General features: G+C 53.2%; 28 non-coding genes across 28 annotated transcripts; all 28 read right to left on the bottom strand.

The window, feature by feature from the left end:
• Positions 1-110: 110 nt before the first annotated feature.
• On the bottom strand, positions 111-183 carry trnak-cuu (transfer RNA lysine (anticodon CUU)). The gene has a single exon. It is a non-coding gene; the product is annotated as a tRNA-Lys (tRNA).
• A 788-nt stretch (positions 184-971) lies between these two features.
• On the bottom strand, positions 972-1,045 carry trnan-guu (transfer RNA asparagine (anticodon GUU)). The gene has a single exon. It is a non-coding gene; the product is annotated as a tRNA-Asn (tRNA).
• Positions 1,046-1,194: 149 nt separating this feature from the next.
• On the bottom strand, positions 1,195-1,267 carry trnak-cuu (transfer RNA lysine (anticodon CUU)). Its single transcript has one exon. It is a non-coding gene; the product is annotated as a tRNA-Lys (tRNA).
• Positions 1,268-2,037: 770 nt separating this feature from the next.
• trnan-guu (transfer RNA asparagine (anticodon GUU)) lies at positions 2,038-2,111 on the bottom strand. The gene has a single exon. It is a non-coding gene; the product is annotated as a tRNA-Asn (tRNA).
• Positions 2,112-2,260: 149 nt separating this feature from the next.
• On the bottom strand, positions 2,261-2,333 carry trnak-cuu (transfer RNA lysine (anticodon CUU)). Its single transcript has one exon. It is a non-coding gene; the product is annotated as a tRNA-Lys (tRNA).
• Positions 2,334-3,354: 1,021 nt separating this feature from the next.
• trnak-cuu (transfer RNA lysine (anticodon CUU)) lies at positions 3,355-3,427 on the bottom strand. Its single transcript has one exon. It is a non-coding gene; the product is annotated as a tRNA-Lys (tRNA).
• Positions 3,428-4,112: 685 nt separating this feature from the next.
• Positions 4,113-4,186, bottom strand: trnan-guu (transfer RNA asparagine (anticodon GUU)). Its single transcript has one exon. It is a non-coding gene; the product is annotated as a tRNA-Asn (tRNA).
• Positions 4,187-4,335: 149 nt separating this feature from the next.
• Positions 4,336-4,408, bottom strand: trnak-cuu (transfer RNA lysine (anticodon CUU)). The gene has a single exon. It is a non-coding gene; the product is annotated as a tRNA-Lys (tRNA).
• A 770-nt stretch (positions 4,409-5,178) lies between these two features.
• Positions 5,179-5,252, bottom strand: trnan-guu (transfer RNA asparagine (anticodon GUU)). The gene has a single exon. It is a non-coding gene; the product is annotated as a tRNA-Asn (tRNA).
• A 148-nt stretch (positions 5,253-5,400) lies between these two features.
• Positions 5,401-5,473, bottom strand: trnak-cuu (transfer RNA lysine (anticodon CUU)). The gene has a single exon. It is a non-coding gene; the product is annotated as a tRNA-Lys (tRNA).
• Positions 5,474-6,261: 788 nt separating this feature from the next.
• Positions 6,262-6,338, bottom strand: trnan-guu (transfer RNA asparagine (anticodon GUU)). The gene has a single exon. It is a non-coding gene; the product is annotated as a tRNA-Asn (tRNA).
• A 145-nt stretch (positions 6,339-6,483) lies between these two features.
• Positions 6,484-6,556, bottom strand: trnak-cuu (transfer RNA lysine (anticodon CUU)). Its single transcript has one exon. It is a non-coding gene; the product is annotated as a tRNA-Lys (tRNA).
• Positions 6,557-7,309: 753 nt separating this feature from the next.
• On the bottom strand, positions 7,310-7,386 carry trnan-guu (transfer RNA asparagine (anticodon GUU)). The gene has a single exon. It is a non-coding gene; the product is annotated as a tRNA-Asn (tRNA).
• Positions 7,387-7,531: 145 nt separating this feature from the next.
• trnak-cuu (transfer RNA lysine (anticodon CUU)) lies at positions 7,532-7,604 on the bottom strand. Its single transcript has one exon. It is a non-coding gene; the product is annotated as a tRNA-Lys (tRNA).
• A 735-nt stretch (positions 7,605-8,339) lies between these two features.
• trnan-guu (transfer RNA asparagine (anticodon GUU)) lies at positions 8,340-8,413 on the bottom strand. Its single transcript has one exon. It is a non-coding gene; the product is annotated as a tRNA-Asn (tRNA).
• Positions 8,414-8,562: 149 nt separating this feature from the next.
• Positions 8,563-8,635, bottom strand: trnak-cuu (transfer RNA lysine (anticodon CUU)). The gene has a single exon. It is a non-coding gene; the product is annotated as a tRNA-Lys (tRNA).
• A 788-nt stretch (positions 8,636-9,423) lies between these two features.
• On the bottom strand, positions 9,424-9,497 carry trnan-guu (transfer RNA asparagine (anticodon GUU)). Its single transcript has one exon. It is a non-coding gene; the product is annotated as a tRNA-Asn (tRNA).
• A 149-nt stretch (positions 9,498-9,646) lies between these two features.
• Positions 9,647-9,719, bottom strand: trnak-cuu (transfer RNA lysine (anticodon CUU)). The gene has a single exon. It is a non-coding gene; the product is annotated as a tRNA-Lys (tRNA).
• Positions 9,720-10,489: 770 nt separating this feature from the next.
• On the bottom strand, positions 10,490-10,563 carry trnan-guu (transfer RNA asparagine (anticodon GUU)). The gene has a single exon. It is a non-coding gene; the product is annotated as a tRNA-Asn (tRNA).
• Positions 10,564-10,712: 149 nt separating this feature from the next.
• On the bottom strand, positions 10,713-10,785 carry trnak-cuu (transfer RNA lysine (anticodon CUU)). Its single transcript has one exon. It is a non-coding gene; the product is annotated as a tRNA-Lys (tRNA).
• Positions 10,786-11,470: 685 nt separating this feature from the next.
• trnan-guu (transfer RNA asparagine (anticodon GUU)) lies at positions 11,471-11,544 on the bottom strand. Its single transcript has one exon. It is a non-coding gene; the product is annotated as a tRNA-Asn (tRNA).
• Positions 11,545-11,693: 149 nt separating this feature from the next.
• trnak-cuu (transfer RNA lysine (anticodon CUU)) lies at positions 11,694-11,766 on the bottom strand. The gene has a single exon. It is a non-coding gene; the product is annotated as a tRNA-Lys (tRNA).
• Positions 11,767-12,536: 770 nt separating this feature from the next.
• Positions 12,537-12,610, bottom strand: trnan-guu (transfer RNA asparagine (anticodon GUU)). Its single transcript has one exon. It is a non-coding gene; the product is annotated as a tRNA-Asn (tRNA).
• A 149-nt stretch (positions 12,611-12,759) lies between these two features.
• On the bottom strand, positions 12,760-12,832 carry trnak-cuu (transfer RNA lysine (anticodon CUU)). The gene has a single exon. It is a non-coding gene; the product is annotated as a tRNA-Lys (tRNA).
• A 788-nt stretch (positions 12,833-13,620) lies between these two features.
• Positions 13,621-13,694, bottom strand: trnan-guu (transfer RNA asparagine (anticodon GUU)). The gene has a single exon. It is a non-coding gene; the product is annotated as a tRNA-Asn (tRNA).
• Positions 13,695-13,843: 149 nt separating this feature from the next.
• Positions 13,844-13,916, bottom strand: trnak-cuu (transfer RNA lysine (anticodon CUU)). Its single transcript has one exon. It is a non-coding gene; the product is annotated as a tRNA-Lys (tRNA).
• Positions 13,917-14,686: 770 nt separating this feature from the next.
• On the bottom strand, positions 14,687-14,760 carry trnan-guu (transfer RNA asparagine (anticodon GUU)). Its single transcript has one exon. It is a non-coding gene; the product is annotated as a tRNA-Asn (tRNA).
• Positions 14,761-14,909: 149 nt separating this feature from the next.
• On the bottom strand, positions 14,910-14,982 carry trnak-cuu (transfer RNA lysine (anticodon CUU)). Its single transcript has one exon. It is a non-coding gene; the product is annotated as a tRNA-Lys (tRNA).
• Positions 14,983-15,717: the final 735 nt, after the last annotated feature.

Genomic DNA, 15,717 nt, shown 5'->3' with positions numbered 1-15,717 from the left:
TTCAAAGCTGGGAGCGTCTCACAGGACGGCAGCAGCACTGGTCCTGCGTCAGCAAATTGAGATCAAGAGAACGACACCCGTTGGGAGGGGCCAGAGAGAGCCAAAGGACACGCCCAACGTGGGGCTCGAACCCACGACCCTGAGATTAAGAGTCTCATGCTCTACCGACTGAGCTAGCCGGGCTGCGGTGGTCGAAAGATCAAGGCTGACCGCTGTTTTGATAAGTGCCAAACATTTCATGCGCAAAACGGAGCCTCGCTTCCAACACAGGCTTGACGAAACATCTCACGGGTAAGGTTGGACTTAAGCCTAGCGGTAGGTTTAGAGCAGTGGCGTCCCAACTCGATCCTGGAGGTTCCTTGTCCTGCCGAGTTTGGATCCATGCACAAAGAAACACACCTGAAGCTGTGTGTTGCAGGCAGGTCTGATGGAGCTGGCTGGAGCGAAACTCTACCTGACAGGGGCCCTCCAGGACAGAGTTTGGACACCCCTGGCTTAGACTGTTCTCTGTTTGTTTTAGCCACGCCTGTTGCTGGGGAATACAGATTGAACGAGCAGAGCTCTTGTCCAACAGCCTGAAAGGCTACTAGTTCAGCCAACTCATCAAACGTTCCAGGTATGGAGTTCTGTCCCGCTGTGTGAATACAGTTTGCAAACTCCGACAGCATGTGATTGGAAAGCCAATTTGGTGGCATTTTGTGGCGCTCCAAGAGGGAGATTTGATCAGGACCTCCCTGGACCACACAGGCCTCCACCACCCGGAAAACAAAACACGAACACTCCGTGTACACGCCACAGCAAACTTGAGCTGACGCAAACATTCACTCAGCACCCTTTGTCTTCTTTTAACACTAGACGGCTCGCAAAGCTGTTCACTCTCAAAAGCGGCTACGGACGCTGCTCCACGCATGCGTCAGCAGACACGTTTACTAAATTCTGCGCTTGCCGACATGGCTGCGAAAAGCTTCCTTCGTCCCTGGGTGGGCTCGAACCACCATCCTTTCGGTTAACAGCCGAACGCGCTAGCCTATTGCGCCACAGAGACTGACGGAGCATGCTCCTATGGGTAACGGTCAAAAAAGAATTCCAAGCTGGGAGCGTCTCACAGGACGGCTGCAGCACTGGTCCTGCGTCAGCAAATTGAGGTCAAGAGAACGACACCCGTTGGGAGGGGTCAGAGAGAGCCAAAGGACACGCCCAACGTGGGGCTCGAACCCACGACCCTGAGATTAAGAGTCTCATGCTCTACCGACTGAGCTAGCCGGGCTGCGGTGGTCGAAAGATCGAGGCTGACCGCTGTTTTGATAAGTGCCAAACATTTCATGCACAAAACGGAGCCTCGCTTCCAACACAGGCTTGACGAAACATCTCACGGGTAAGGTTGGACTTAAGCCTAGCGGTAGGTTTAGAGCAGTGGCGTCCCAACTCGATCCTGGAGGTTCCTTGTCCTGCCGAGTTTGGATCCATGCACAAAGAAACACACCTGAAGCTGTGTGTTGCAGGCAGGTCTGATGGAGCTGGCTGGAGCGAAACTCTACCTGACAGGGGCCCTCCAGGACAGAGTTTGGACACCCCTGGCTTAGACTGTTCTCTGTTTGTTTTAGCCACGCCTGTTGCTGGGGAATACAGATTGAACGAGCAGAGCTCTTGTCCAACAGCCTGAAAGGCTACTAGTTCAGCCAACTCATCAAACGTTCCAGGTATGGAGTTCTGTCCCGCTGTGTGAATACAGTTTGCAAACTCCGACAGCATGTGATTGGAAAGCCAATTTGGTGGCATTTTGTGGCGCTCCAAGAGGGAGATTTGATCAGGACCTCCCTGGACCACACAGGCCTCCACCACCCGGAAAACAAAACGCGAACACTCCGTGTACACGCCACAGCAAACTTGAGCTGACGCAAACATTCACTCAGCACCCTTTGTCTTCTTTTAACACTAGACGGCTCGCAAAGCTGTTCACTCTCAAAAGGGGCTACGGACGCTGCTCCACGCATGCTAAATTCTGCGCTTGCCGACATGGCTGCGAAAAGCTTCCTTCGTCCCTGGGTGGGCTCGAACCACCATCATTTCGGTTAACAGCCGAACGCGCTAGCCTATTGCGCCACAGAGACTGACGGTGCATGCTCCTATGGGTAACGGTCAAAAAAGAATTCGAAGCTGGGAGTGTCTCACAGGACGGCTGCAGCACTGGTCCTGCGTCAGCAAATTGTGGTCAAGAGAACGACACCCGTTGGGAGGGGCCAGAGAGAGCCAAAGGACACGCCCAACGTGGGGCTCGAACCCACGACCCTGAGATTAAGAGTCTCATGCTCTACCGACTGAGCTAGCCGGGCTGCGGTGGTCAAAAGATCAAGGCTGACCGCTGTTTTGATAAGTGCCAAACATTTCATGCGCAAAACGGAGCCTCGCTTCCAACACAGGCTTGACGAAACATCTCACGGGTAAGGTTGGACTTAAGCCTAGCGGTAGGTTTAGAGCAGTGGCGTCCCAACTCGATCCTGGAGGTTCCTTGTCCTGCCGAGTTTGGATCCATGCACAAAGAAACACACCTGAAGCTGTGTGTTGCAGGCAGGTCTGATGGAGCTGGCTGGAGCGAAACTCTACCTGACAGGGGCCCTCCATGACAGAGTTTGGACACCCCTGGCTTAGACTGTTCTCTGTTTGTTTTAGCCACGCCTGTTGCTGGGGAATACAGATTGAACGAGCAGAGCTCTTGTCCAACAGCCTGAAAGGCTACTAGTTCAGCCAACTCATCAAACATTCCAGGTATGGAGTTCTGTCCCGCTGAGTGAATACAGTTTGCAAACTCCGACAGCATATGATTGGAAAGCCATTTTGGTGGCATTTGGTGGCATTTTGTGGCGCTCCAAGAGGGAGATTTGATCAGGACCTCCCTGGACCACACAGGCCTCCACCACCCGGAAAACAAAACACCAACACTCCACGTACACGCCACAGCAAACTTGAGCTGACGCAAACATTCACTCAGCACCCTTTGTCTTCTTTTAACACTAGACGACTCGCAAAGCTGTTCACTCTCAAAAGCGGCTACGGACGCTGCTCCAAGCATGCGTCAGCAGACACGTTTACTAAATTCTGCGCTTGCCGACATGGCTGCGAAAAGCTTCCTTCGTCCCAGGGTGGGCTCGTACCATCATCCTTTCGGTTAACAGCCGAACGCGCTAGCCTATTGCGCCACAGAGACTGACGGAGCATGCTCCTATGGGTAACGGTCAAAAAAGAATTCCAAGCTGGGAGCGTCTCACAGGACGGCTGCAGCACTGGTCCTGCGTCAGCAAATTGAGGTCAAGAGAACGACACCCGTTGGGAGGGGCCAGAGAGAGCCAAAGGACACGCCCAACGTGGGGCTCGAACCCACAACCCTGAGATTAAGAGTCTCATGCTCTACCGACTGAGCTAGCCGGGCTGCGGTGGTCGAAAGATCAAGGCTGACCGCTGTTTTGATAAGTGCCAAACATTTCATGCACAAAACGGAGCCTCGCTTCCAACACAGGCTTGACGAAACATCTCACGGGTAAGGTTGGACTTAAGCCTAGCGGTAGGTTTAGAGCAGTGGCGTCCCAACTCGATCCTGGAGGTTCCTTGTCCTGCCGAGTTTGGATCCATGCACAAAGAAACACACCTGAAGCTGTGTGTTGCAGGCAGGTCTGATGGAGCTGGCTGGACCGAAACTCTACCTGACAGGGGCCCTCCAGGACAGAGTTTGGACACCCCTGGCTTAGACTGTTCTCTGTTTGTTTTAGCCACGCCTGTTGCTGGGGAATACAGATTGCAAACTCCGACAGCATATGATTGGAAAGCCATTTTGGTGGCATTTTGTGGCGCTCCAAGAGGGAGATTTGATCAGGACCTCCCTGGACCACACAGGCCTCCACCACCCGGAAAACAAAACACCAACACTCCACGTACACGCCACAGCAAACTTGAGCTGACGCAAACATTCACTCAGCACCCTTTGTCTTCTTTTAACACTAGACGACTCGCAAAGCTGTTCACTCTCAAAAGCGGCTACGGACGCTGCTCCACGCATGCGTCAGCAGACACGTTTACTAAATTCTGCGCTTGCCGACATGGCTGCGAAAAGCTTCCTTCGTCCCTGGGTGGGCTCGAACCACCATCCTTTCGGTTAACAGCCGAACGCGCTAGCCTATTGCGCCACAGAGACTGACGGAGCATGCTCCTATGGGTAACGGTCAAAAAAGAATTCCAAGCTGGGAGCGTCTCACAGGACGGCTGCAGCACTGGTCCTGCGTCAGCAAATTGAAGTCAAGAGAACGACACCCGTTGGGAGGGGTCAGAGAGAGCCAAAGGACACGCCCAACGTGGGGCTCGAACCCACGACCCTGAGATTAAGAGTCTCATGCTCTACCGACTGAGCTAGCCGGGCTGCGGTGGTCGAAAGATCGAGGCTGACCGCTGTTTTGATAAGTGCCAAACATTTCATGCACAAAACGGAGCCTCGCTTCCAACACAGGCTTGACGAAACATCTCACGGGTAAGGTTGGACTTAAGCCTAGCGGTAGGTTTAGAGCAATGGCGTCCCAACTCGATCCTGGAGGTTCCTTGTCCTGCCGAGTTTGGATCCATGCACAAAGAAACACACCTGAAGCTGTGTGTTGCAGGCAGGTCTGATGGAGCTGGCTGGAGCGAAACTCTACCTGACAGGGGCCCTCCAGGACAGAGTTTGGACACCCCTGGCTTAGACTGTTCTCTGTTTGTTTTAGCCACGCCTGTTGCTGGGGAATACAGATTGAACGAGCAGAGCTCTTGTCCAACAGCCTGAAAGGCTACTAGTTCAGCCAACTCATCAAACGTTCCAGGTATGGAGTTCTGTCCCGCTGTGTGAATACAGTTTGCAAACTCCGACAGCATGTGATTGGAAAGCCAATTTGGTGGCATTTTGTGGCGCTCCAAGAGGGAGATTTGATCAGGACCTCCCTGGACCACACAGGCCTCCACCACCCGGAAAACAAAACACGAACACTCCGTGTACACGCCACAGCAAACTTGAGCTGACGCAAACATTCACTCAGCACCCTTTGTCTTCTTTTAACACTAGACGGCTCGCAAAGCTGTTCACTCTCAAAAGGGGCTACGGACGCTGCTCCACGCATGCTAAATTCTGCGCTTGCCGACATGGCTGCGAAAAGCTTCCTTCGTCCCTGGGTGGGCTCGAACCACCATCATTTCGGTTAACAGCCGAACGCGCTAGCCTATTGCGCCACAGAGACTGACGGTTCTATTCCTATGGGTAACGGTCAAAAAAGAATTCGAAGCTGGGAGTGTCTCACAGGACGGCTGCAGCACTGGTCCTGCGTCAGCAAATTGTGGTCAAGAGAACGACACCCGTTGGGAGGGGCCAGAGAGAGCCAAAGGACACGCCCAACGTGGGGCTCGAACCCACGACCCTGAGATTAAGAGTCTCATGCTCTACCGACTGAGCTAGCCGGGCTGCGGTGGTCAAAAGATCAAGGCTGACCGCTGTTTTGATAAGTGCCAAACATTTCATGCGCAAAACGGAGCCTCGCTTCCAACACAGGCTTGACGAAACATCTCACGGGTAAGGTTGGACTTAAGCCTAGCGGTAGGTTTAGAGCAGTGGCGTCCCAACTCGATCCTGGAGGTTCCTTGTCCTGCCGAGTTTGGATCCATGCACAAAGAAACACACCTGAAGCTGTGTGTTGCAGGCAGGTCTGATGGAGCTGGCTGGAGCGAAACTCTACCTGACAGGGGCCCTCCATGACAGAGTTTGGACACCCCTGGCTTAGACTGTTCTCTGTTTGTTTTAGCCACGCCTGTTGCTGGGGAATACAGATTGAACGAGCAGAGCTCTTGTCCAACAGCCTGAAAGGCTACTAGTTCAGCCAACTCATCAAACATTCCAGGTATGGAGTTCTGTCCCGCTGAGTGAATACAGTTTGCAAACTCCGACAGCATATGATTGGAAAGCCATTTTGGTGGCATTTTGTGGCGCTCCAAGAGGGAGATTTGATCAGGACCTCCCTGGACCACACAGGCCTCCACCACCCGGAAAACAAAACACCAACACTCCACGTACACGCCACAGCAAACTTGAGCTGACGCAAACATTCACTCAGCACCCTTTGTCTTCTTTTAACACTAGACGACTCGCAAAGCTGTTCACTCTCAAAAGCGGCTACGGACGCTGCTCCAAGCATGCGTCAGCAGACACGTTTACTAAATTCTGCGCTTGCCGACATGGCTGCGAAAAGCTTCCTTCGTCCCTGGGTGGGCTCGAACCACCATCCTTTCGGTTAACAGCCGAACGTGCTAGCCTATTGCGCCACAGGACTGACGGTGCATGCTCCTATGGGTAACGGTCAAAAAAGAATTCAAAGCTGGGAGCGTCTCACAGGACGGCAGCAGCACTGGTCCTGCGTCAGCAAATTGAGGTCAAGAGAACGACACCCGTTGGGAGGGGCAAGAGAGAGCCAAAGGACACGCCCAACGTGGGGCTCGAACCCACGACCCTGAGATTAAGAGTCTCATGCTCTACCGACTGAGCTAGCCGGTCAGATAAGTGCCGAACATTTCATGCGCAAAACGGAGCCTCGCTTCCAACACAGGCTTGACGAAACATCTCACGGGTAAGGTTGGACTTAAGCCTAGCGGTAGGTTTAGAGCAGTGGCGTCCCAACTCGATCCTGGAGGTTCCTTGTCCTGCCGAGTTTGGATCCATGCAAAAAGAAACACACCTGAAGCTGTGTGTTGCAGGCAGGTCTGATGGAGCTGGCTGGAGCGAAACTCTACCTGACAGGGGCCCTCCATGACAGAGTTTGGACACCCCTGGCTTAGACTGTTCTCTGTTTGTTTTAGCCACGCCTGTTGCTGGGGAATACAGATTGAACGAGCAGAGCTCTTGTCCAACAGCCTGAAAGGCTACTAGTTCAGCCAACTCATCAAACATTCCAGGTATGGAGTTCTGTCCCGCTGAGTGAATACAGTTTGCAAACTCCGACAGCATATGATTGGAAAGCCATTTTGGTGGCATTTTGTGGCGCTCCAAGAGGGAGATTTGATCAGGACCTCCCTGGACCACACAGGCCTCCACCACCCGGAAAACAAAACACCAACACTCCACGTACACGCCACAGCAAACTTGAGCTGACGCAAACATTCACTCAGCACCCTTTGTCTTCTTTTAACACTAGACGACTCGCAAAGCTGTTCACTCTCAAAAGCGGCTACGGACGCTGCTCCAAGCATGCGTCAGCAGACACGTTTACTAAATTCTGCGCTTGCCGACATGGCTGCGAAAAGCTTCCTTCGTCCCTGGGTGGGCTCGAACCACCATCCTTTCGGTTAACAGCCGAACGTGCTAGCCTATTGCGCCACAGGACTGACGGTGCATGCTCCTATGGGTTACGGTCAAAAAAGAATTCAAAGCTGGGAGCGTCTCACAGGACGGCAGCAGCACTGGTCCTGCGTCAGCAAATTGAGGTCAAGAGAACGACACCCGTTGGGAGGGGCAAGAGAGAGCCAAAGGACACGCCCAACGTGGGGCTCGAACCCACGACCCTGAGATTAAGAGTCTCATGCTCTACCGACTGAGCTAGCCGGTCAGATAAGTGCCAAACATTTCATGCGCAAAACGGAGCCTCGCTTCCAACACAGGCTTGACGAAACATCTCACGGGTAAGGTTGGACTTAAGCCTAGCGGTAGGTTTAGAGCAGTGGCGTCCCAACTCGATCCTGGAGGTTCCTTGTCCTGCCGAGTTTGGATCCATGCACAAAGAAACACACCTGAAGCTGTGTGTTGCAGGCAGGTCTGATGGAGCTGGCTGGAGCGAAACTCTACCTGACAGGGGCCCTCCAGGACAGAGTTTGGACACCCCTGGCTTAGACTGTTCTCTGTTTGTTTTAGCCACGCCTGTTGCTGGGGAATACAGATTGAACGAGCAGAGCTCTTGTCCAACAGCCTGAAAGGCTACTAGTTCAGCCAACTCATCAAACGTTCCAGGTATGGAGTTCTGTCCCGCTGTGTGAATACAGTTTGCAAACTCCGACAGCATGTGATTGGAAAGCCAATTTGGTGGCATTTTGTGGCGCTCCAAGAGGGAGATTTGATCAGGACCTCCCTGGACCACACAGGCCTCCACCACCCGGAAAACAAAACACGAACACTCCGTGTACACGCCACAGCAAACTTGAGCTGACGCAAACATTCACTCAGCACCCTTTGTCTTCTTTTAACACTAGACGGCTCGCAAAGCTGTTCACTCTCAAAAGGGGCTACGGACGCTGCTCCACGCATGCTAAATTCTGCGCTTGCCGACATGGCTGCGAAAAGCTTCCTTCGTCCCTGGGTGGGCTCGAACCACCATCATTTCGGTTAACAGCCGAACGCGCTAGCCTATTGCGCCACAGAGACTGACGGTGCATGCTCCTATGGGTAACGGTCAAAAAAGAATTCGAAGCTGGGAGCGTCTCACAGGACGGCTGCAGCACTGGTCCTGCGTCAGCAAATTGTGGTCAAGAGAACGACACCCGTTGGGAGGGGCCAGAGAGAGCCAAAGGACACGCCCAACGTGGGGCTCGAACCCACGACCCTGAGATTAAGAGTCTCATGCTCTACCGACTGAGCTAGCCGGGCTGCGGTGGTCAAAAGATCAAGGCTGACCGCTGTTTTGATAAGTGCCAAACATTTCATGCGCAAAACGGAGCCTCGCTTCCAACACAGGCTTGACGAAACATCTCACGGGTAAGGTTTGACTTAAGCCTAGCGGTAGGTTTAGAGCAGTGGCGTCCCAACTTGATCCTGGAGGTTCCTTGTCCTGCCGAGTTTGGTACCATGCACAAAGAAACACACCTGAAGCTGTGTGTTGCAGGCAGGTCTGATGGAGCTGGCTGGACCGAAACTCTACCTGACAGAGGCCCTCCAGGACAGAGTTTGGACACCCCTGGCTTAGACTGTTCTCTGTTTGTTTTAGCCACGCCTGTTGCTGGGGAATACAGATTGAACGAGCAGAGCTCTTGTCCAACAGCCTGAAAGGCTACTAGTTCAGCCAACTCATCAAACATTCCAGGTATGGAGTTCTGTCCCGCTGAGTGAATACAGTTTGCAAACTCCGACAGCATATGATTGGAAAGCCATTTTGGTGGCATTTTGTGGCGCTCCAAGAGGGAGATTTGATCAGGACCTCCCTGGACCACACAGGCCTCCACCACCCGGAAAACAAAACACCAACACTCCACGTACACGCCACAGCAAACTTGAGCTGACGCAAACATTCACTCAGCACCCTTTGTCTTCTTTTAACACTAGACGACTCGCAAAGCTGTTCACTCTCAAAAGCGGCTACGGACGCTGCTCCACGCATGCGTCAGCAGACACGTTTACTAAATTCTGCGCTTGCCGACATGTCTGCGAAAAGCTTCCTTCGTCCCTGGGTGGGCTCGAACCACCATCCTTTCGGTTAACAGCCGAACGTGCTAGCCTATTGCGCCACAGAGACTGACGGTGCATGATCCTATGGGTAACGGTCAAAAAAGAATTCGAAGCTGGGAGCGTCTCACAGGACGGCTGCAGCACTGGTCCTGCGTCAGCAAATTGAGGTCAAGAGAACGACACCCGTTGGGAGGGGCCAGAGAGAGCCAAAGGACACGCCCAACGTGGGGCTCGAACCCACGACCCTGAGATTAAGAGTCTCATGCTCTACCGACTGAGCTAGCCGGGCTGCGGTGGTCGAAAGATCGAGGCTGACCGCTGTTTTGATAAGTGCCAAACATTTCATGCACAAAACGGAGCCTCGCTTCCAACACAGGCTTGACGAAACATCTCACGGGTAAGGTTGGACTTAAGCCTAACGGTAGGTTTAGAGCAGTGGCGTCCCAACTCGATCCTGGAGGTTCCTTGTCCTGCCGAGTTTGGATCCATGCACAAAGAAACACACCTGAAGCTGTGTGTTGCAGGCAGGTCTGATGGAGCTGGCTGGAGCGAAACTCTACCTGACAGGGGCCCTCCAGGACAGAGTTTGGACACCCCTGGCTTAGACTGTTCTCTGTTTGTTTTAGCCACGCCTGTTGCTGGGGAATACAGATTGAACGAGCAGAGCTCTTGTCCAACAGCCTGAAAGGCTACTAGTTCAGCCAACTCATCAAACATTCCAGGTATGGAGTTCTGTCCCGCTGTGTGAATACAGTTTGCAAACTCCGACAGCATGTGATTGGAAAGCCAATTTGGTGGCATTTTGTGGCGCTCCAAGAGGGAGATTTGATCAGGACCTCCCTGGACCACACAGGCCTCCACCACCCGGAAAACAAAACACGAACACTCCGTGTACACGCCACAGCAAACTTGAGCTGACGCAAACATTCACTCAGCACCCTTTGTCTTCTTTTAACACTAGACGGCTCGCAAAGCTGTTCACTCTCAAAAGGGGCTACGGACGCTGCTCCACGCATGCTAAATTCTGCGCTTGCCGACATGGCTGCGAAAAGCTTCCTTCGTCCCTGGGTGGGCTCGAACCACCATCCTTTCGGTTAACAGCCGAACGCGCTAGCCTATTGCGCCACAGAGACTGACGGTGCATGCTCCTATGGGTAACGATCAAAAAAGAATTCGAAGCTGGGAGCGTCTCACAGGACGGCTGCAGCACTGGTCCTGCGTCAGCAAATTGTGGTCAAGAGAACGACACCCGTTGGGAGGGGCCAGAGAGAGCCAAAGGACACACCCAACGTGGGGCTCTAACCCACGACCCTGAGATTAAGAGTCTCATGCTCTACCGACTGAGCTAGCCGGGCTGCGGTGGTCAAAAGATCAAGGCTGACCGCTGTTTTGATAAGTGCCAAACATTTCATGCGCAAAACGGAGCCTCGCTTCCAACACAGGCTTGACGAAACATCTCACGGGTAAGGTTTGACTTAAGCCTAGCGGTAGGTTTAGAGCAGTGGCGTCCCAACTTGATCCTGGAGGTTCCTTGTCCTGCCGAGTTTGGATCCATGCACAAAGAAACACACCTGAAGCTGTGTGTTGCAGGCAGGTCTGATGGAGCTGGCTGGACCGAAACTCTACCTGACAGGGGCCCTCCAGGACAGAGTTTGGACACCCCTGGCTTAGACTGTTCTCTGTTTGTTTTAGCCACGCCTGTTGCTGGGGAATACAGATTGCAAACTCAGACAGCATATGATTGGAAAGCCATTTTGGTGGCATTTTGTGGCGCTCCAAGAGGGAGATTTGATCAGGACCTCCCTGGACCACACAGGCCTCCACCACCCGGAAAACAAAACGCCAACACTCCGCGTAAACGCCACAGCAAGCTTGAGCTGACGCAAACATTCACTCAGCACCCTTTGTCTTCTTTTAACACTAGACGACTCGCAAAGCTGTTCACTCTCAAAAGGGGCTACGGACGCTGCTCCACGCATGCGTCAGCAGACACGTTTACTAAATTCTGCGCTTGCCGACATGGCTGCGAAAAGCTTCCTTCGTCCCTGGGTGGGCTCGAACCACCATCCTTTCGGTTAACAGCCGAACGCGCTAGCCTATTGCGCCACAGAGACTGACGGTGCATGATCCTATGGGTAACGGTCAAAAAAGAATTCGAAGCTGGGAGCGTCTCACAGGACGGCTGCAGCACTGGTCCTGCGTCAGCAAATTGAGGTCAAGAGAACGACACCCATTGGGAGGGGCCAGAGAGAGCCAAAGGACACGCCCAACGTGGGGCTCGAACCCACGACCCTGAGATTAAGAGTCTCATGTTCTACCGACTGAGCTAGCCGGGCTGCGGTGGTCGAAAGATCAAGGCTGACCGCTGTTTTGATAAGTGCCAAACATTTCATGCGCAAAACGGAGCCTCGCTTCCAACACAGGCTTGACGAAACATCTCACGGGTAAGGTTGGACTTAAGCCTAGCGGTAGGTTTAGAGCAGTGGCGTCCCAACTCGATCCTGGAGGTTCCTTGTCCTGCCGAGTTTGGATCCATGCACAAAGAAACACACCTGAAGCTGTGTGTTGCAGGCAGGTCTGATGGAGCTGGCTGGAGCGAAACTCTACCTGACAGGGGCCCTCCAGGACAGAGTTTGGACACCCCTGGCTTAGACTGTTCTCTGTTTGCTTTAGCCACGCCTGTTGCTGGGGAATACAGATTGAACGAGCAGAGCTCTTGTCCAACAGCCTGAAAGGCTACTAGTTCAGCCAACTCATCAAACGTTCCAGGTATGGAGTTCTGTCCCGCTGTGTGAATACAGTTTGCAAACTCCGACAGCATGTGATTGGAAAGCCAATTTGGTGGCATTTTGTGGCGCTCCAAGAGGGAGATTTGATCAGGACCTCCCTGGACCACACAGGCCTCCACCACCCGGAAAACAAAACACGAACACTCCGCGTACACGCCACAGCAAACTTGAGCTGACGCAAACATTCACTCAGCACCCTTTGTCTTCTTTTAACACTAGACGGCTCGCAAAGCTGTTCACTCTCAAAAGGGGCTACGGACGCTGCTCCACGCATGCAAAATTCTGCGCTTGCCGACATGGCTGCGAAAAGCTTCCTTCGTCCCTGGGTGGGCTCGAACCACCATCCTTTCGGTTAACAGCCGAACGCGCTAGCCTATTGCGCCACAGAGACTGACGGTGAATGCTCCTATGGGTAATGGTCAAAAAAGAATTCAAAGCTGGGAGCGTCTCACAGGACGGCAGCAGCACTGGTCCTGCGTCAGCAAATTGAGGTCAAGAGAACGACACCCGTTGGGAGGGGCAAGAGAGAGCCAAAAGACACGCCCAACGTGGGGCTCGAACCCACGACCCTGAGATTAAGAGTCTCATGCTCTACCGACTGAGCTAGCCGGGCTGCGGTGGTCGAAAGATCAAGGCTGACCGCTGTTTTGATAAGTGCCAAACATTTCATGTGCAAAACGGAGCCTCGCTTCCAACACAGGCTTGACGAAACATCTCACGGGTAAGGTTGGACTTAAGCCTAGCGGTAGGTTTAGAGCAGTGGCGTCCCAACTCGATCCTGGAGGTTCCTTGTCCTGCCGAGTTTGGATCCATGCACAAAGAAACACACCTGAAGCTGTGTGTTGCAGGCAGGTCTGATGGAGCTGGCTGGAGCGAAACTCTACCTGACAGGGGCCCTCCATGACAGAGTTTGGACACCCCTGGCTTAGACTGTTCTCTGTTTGTTTTAGCCACGCCTGTTGCTGGGGAATACAGATTGAACGAGCAGAGCTCTTGTCCAACAGCCTGAAAGGCTACTAGTTCAGCCAACTCATCAAACATTCCAGGTATGGAGTTCTGTCCCGCTGAGTGAATACAGTTTGCAAACTCCGACAGCATATGATTGGAAAGCCATTTTGGTGGCATTTTGTGGCGCTCCAAGAGGGAGATTTGATCAGGACCTCCCTGGACCACACAGGCCTCCACCACCCGGAAAACAAAACACCAACACTCCACGTACACGCCGCAGCAAACTTGAGCTGACGCAAACATTCACTCAGCACCGTTTGTCTTCTTTTAACACTAGACGACTCGCAAAGCTGTTCACTCTCAAAAGCGGCTACGGACGCTGCTCCACGCATGCGTCAGCAGACACGTTTACTAAATTCTGCGCTTGCCGACATGGCTGCGAAAAGCTTCCTTCGTCCCTGGGTGGGCTCGAACCACCATCCTTTCGGTTAACAGCCGAACGCGCTAGCCTATTGCGCCACAGAGACTGACGGTGCATGATCCTATGGGTAACGGTCAAAAAAGAATTCGAAGCTGGGAGCGTCTCACAGGACGGCTGCAGCACTGGTCCTGCGTCAGCAAATTGAGGTCAAGAGAACGACACCCGTTGGGAGGGGCCAGAGAGAGCCAAAGGACACGCCCAACGTGGGGCTCGAACCCACGACCCTGAGATTAAGAGTCTCATGTTCTACTGACTGAGCTAGCCGGGCTGCGGTGGTCGAAAGATCAAGGCTGACCGCTGTTTTGATAAGTGCCAAACATTTCATGCGCAAAACGGAGCCTCGCTTCCAACACAGGCTTGACGAAACATCTCACGGGTTAGGTTGGACTTAAGCCTAGCGGTAGGTTTAGAGCAGTGGCGTCCCAACTCGATCCTGGAGGTTCCTTGTCCTGCCGAGTTTGGATCCATGCACAAAGAAACACACCTGAAGCTGTGTGTTGCAGGCAGGTCTGATGGAGCTGGCTGGAGCGAAACTCTACCTGACAGGGGCCCTCCAGGACAGAGTTTGGACACCCCTGGCTTAGACTGTTCTCTGTTTGTTTTAGCCACGCCTGTTGCTGGGGAATACAGATTGAACGAGCAGAGCTCTTGTCCAACAGCCTGAAAGGCTACTAGTTCAGCCAACTCATCAAACGTTCCAGGTATGGAGTTCTGTCCCGCTGTGTGAATACAGTTTGCAAACTCCGACAGCATGTGATTGGAAAGCCAATTTGGTGGAATTTTGTGGTGCTCCAAGAGGGAGATTTGATCAGGACCTCCCTGGACCACACAGGCCTCCACCACCCGGAAAACAAAACACGAACACTCCGCGTACACGCCACAGCAAACTTGAGCTGACGCAAACATTCACTCAGCACCCTTTGTCTTCTTTTAACACTAGACGGCTCGCAAGGCTGTTCACTCTCAAAAGGGGCTACGGACGCTTCTCCACGCATGCAAAATTCTGCGCTTGCCGACATGGCTGCGAAAAGCTTCCTTCGTCCCTGGGTGGGCTCGAACCACCATCCTTTCGGTTAACAGCCGAACGTGCTAGCCTATTGCGCCACAGAGACTGACGGTGCATGCTCCTATGGGTAACGGTCAAAAAAGAATTCAAAGCTGGGAGCGTCTCACAGGACGGCTGCAGCACTGGTCCTGCGTCAGCAAATTGAGGTCAAGAGAACGACACCCGTTGGGAGGGGCAAGAGAGAGCCAAAGGACACGCCCAACGTGGGGCTCGAACCCACGACCCTGAGATTAAGAGTCTCATGCTCTACCGACTGAGCTAGCCGGGCTGCGGTGGTCGAAAGATCAAGGCTGACCGCTGTTTTGATAAGTGCCAAACATTTCATGCGCAAAACGGAGCCTCGCTTCCAACACAGGCTTGACGAAACATCTCACGGGTAAGGTTGGACTTAAGCCTAGCGGTAGGTTTAGAGCAGTGGCGTCCCAACTCGATCCTGGAGGTTCCTTGTCCTGCCGAGTTTGGATCCATGCACAAAGAAACACACCTGAAGCTGTGTGTTGCAGGCAGGTCTGATGGAGCTGGCTGGAGCGAAACTCTACCTGACAGGGGCCCTCCAGGACAGAGTTTGGACACCCCTGGCTTAGACTGTTCTCTGTTTGTTTTAGCCACGCCTGTTGCTGGGGAATACAGATTGAACGAGCAGAGCTCTTGTCCAACAGCCTGAAAGGCTACTAGTTCAGCCAACTCATCAAACGTTCCAGGTATGGAGTTCTGTCCCGCTGTGTGAATACAGTTTGCAAACTCCGACAGCATGTGATTGGAAAGCCAATTTGGTGGCATTTTGTGGTGCTCCAAGAGGGAGATTTGATCAGGACCTCCCTGGACCACACAGGCCTCCACCACCCGGAAAACAAAACACGAACACTCCACATGTACGCCACAGCAAACTTGAGCTGACGCAAACATTCACTCAGCACCCTTTGTCTTCTTTTAACACTAGACGGCTCGCAAAGCTGTTCACTCTCAAAAGGGGCTACGGACGCTGCTCCACGCATGCTAAATT

Source organism: Carassius gibelio, chromosome B3 (assembly GCF_023724105.1).
Source record: "Carassius gibelio isolate Cgi1373 ecotype wild population from Czech Republic chromosome B3, carGib1.2-hapl.c, whole genome shotgun sequence".
Taxonomy (NCBI): Eukaryota; Metazoa; Chordata; class Actinopteri; order Cypriniformes; family Cyprinidae; genus Carassius; species Carassius gibelio.
This window is presented reverse-complemented; position numbering and strand designations above follow the sequence as displayed.